The following is a 2,705-nucleotide window of genomic DNA, read 5'->3' as shown; positions in this document are numbered from 1 at the left end:
CCTCTCTCATTCCTTCCATTTAGCGGTATATCACTCTCGCTCGTCCTTCCCACTCTCTCTCTCTCCCTCTCTCGATCCAAATCTTTGGGCCGCACGGCCCTCACCTTTCTTTCCTTCGTAGAAAGGAGAGTGAGAAAAAGGACAGTGAGAAGAAAGAAGATCGAATATTGCTACGTCGCGATACTATGGACAACGTAATATCATATATATGCGTATGCTGTGGGCAGGATACTCGCAGGATCCTATAAACGTATCACCGTATCGTATCCAAAAAGAGATACTCTTTCTCCCTCTTTTTCTTTTTTTTTCTCTGCAAAATTGGCGCGATTGAATGGCGATATAAATTGTCTGATATCAAAAAATGTAATCTTTCCAGTTATTGAAGATTCTTTCTGTCATAGAATTACTTTGTTACCTTGTATTTATCGTAAAAAGAGTGTATTTATCGATAAAAAACGAAAATGAAAAACATTTCTCTTTTATTATTGAAAAATGTCAAATTGTATTATACAGCAGATATCTGATATTTATCAAATAATTAAAAACACTTTTAAGTTTCCTCTTTAGGTATCATCTAAAAAAAAAACATTCATTATTCTTTTATTAATTGTGTGTTAATGACATAATTAAATCTATATCTATTTTATTATATAAAGTAATTAATTTGTTCAGTTAATAAATTACAATATTATTTAAATATTGATAAAAACCTTATTATTTCCCTGCGTTCTTATATATTTCTACAATGAGAAAAAAAATTTTATTAATGATATTACTCCATTTATGTATATATGTGAAAACATCTTGTAAATTTAATAATACTATTAATAAAATTAATATGTCATGCTTTTATCTTAATAAAATGTTATTTGTTTCATTAATACTGTTATTGTTAACAGGATTATTTTCAACTAAATTAATAAACTAATTGTTGCCGTGTACAAAAATATAGCGTATACACATTAAAATAGAAGTAATATTATATACTGTGCTTCAAAACGCAATTTAAAATTTGGAAATTAAGAAATAAATTGATAACTTTTATACACATTTTTATGAAACAAGATAAAGATCGAGATGGAGAGTCTTATCAAACATATCGAACATGTTATTTATAAGCCAAAAACGCGATTCGATCGTATCGGTTTCGTTATCTAATTCTATCGGACATTTTGTGGCAGTTAGGTCCTCGTCTTTCGAGTGAGTTTTATGCTTGCACGTGTTTATCGCGAACGTATCGTACGACGTTCTGGTTATCGCGAAGCGATCTGGAGATCGTTCGAAACAAGTCGCAGTAGTGTAAGCAGAATGGCCTTATAAAATTTCTCGGTACTTTTATGATAGCGTTTACACGGTCAGTTCTTCCGGGATATGATGCTTCAGCCCACCAAAATCGCTGCGAACGTACAGAATGCGTTACGTCATAAATTTGTAATGGCAAGACTTGCGGATCGTATAAATGTTTTCCACGTTCCTTGAGCGTTACGCTCAGTCTCTCCTTTAGAAGAATTATCGATATGGTTAATATTACTAAATCGAATAAAATTATCAGTTACTATTTATATATATTATAGCTACATATATATAGTATATATATAGTATATATATATATATATATATATATTTTATTGTACTTTATTATGGTAGTTGTTATACATTTGATTCATTTATGTTACATTTTATTATTAAGTTTGTTGTTTTTCTAACATAAAGCTTTTTAACCAATTAAATTAATCTATTGAAATAATTTTATTAGGAATAGTAATTTATGATCTTGGTAAAATAGATTAGCGAAAATAATAAAATATTTTCAATTATTATCCCATATTATGTTGTGCTGAACATATATTTACAATAAAAATGTATTTTTCGATAAAATTTAGTTCAGTATGTTAACTTCAGTAGTAGATATTTTTGAATAAAAATATATTTTTCGATAAAATTTAGTTCAGTATGTTAACTTCAGTAGTAGATATTTTTGAATTATATTTACAATTAGTAAATTGATAACCAATTGATAAGACAATATAATAAATTCTGAGCCAGCGTTTTCAATCGTTTTGTTGAAAATGTACTGTTTAATAAAATATCATTCCCTTACTGCAAAATTGATATAACTTAAAAATTGATTTTTGAATTATTATCATAAATGAGTTCAATAAATATTATCTTGTTAATCAGCAAAAGTAAACTAACTGAACTTCACAAAAAATCAGTAATATCGACACAACTTAGAAAAGATGATTTTTTAAAAAAAAGTCGCTTAAAATCGTCGCTCGAAGAAAAGTGATTTTTAAAATTTATAAAATAAAAATAACAAAATCATATTTAAGAATAAATTCTCTTTGCCAACAAATATTTTTCTGTCAAATCGAAATATAGTTATTCTTCTTCTCTGAGAAACAATATTTTTAGTTGTGTCACTTCTGAAATAAGGGAGCGATATAGTTATATACGGTTTACAAAGCGCGAGGCAAAGAATTAATAATAATTTGTTAAGCTCAATGTATCAAAGCGTGTATACATCTAGGAAGACAAATGTCTTTTGAATAGAAAACCAGTAGAAAACCGTAAGGGAATTAATAAAGGAAATCTTGTGCGAATCGCTATTCAAATCGATATTCAAAAAGAGACATATATATCTTTTTGAAGAAAAAAGATATATATATATATATATATATATATATATATATGTATATATACTA

Source organism: Atta cephalotes, assembly GCF_000143395.1.
Source record: "Atta cephalotes unplaced genomic scaffold scaffold00008, whole genome shotgun sequence".
Lineage (NCBI taxonomy): Eukaryota > Metazoa > Arthropoda > Insecta > Hymenoptera > Formicidae > Atta > Atta cephalotes.
The sequence above is the reverse complement of the archived record's forward strand: the minus strand, read 5'-3'. Positions refer to the sequence as shown.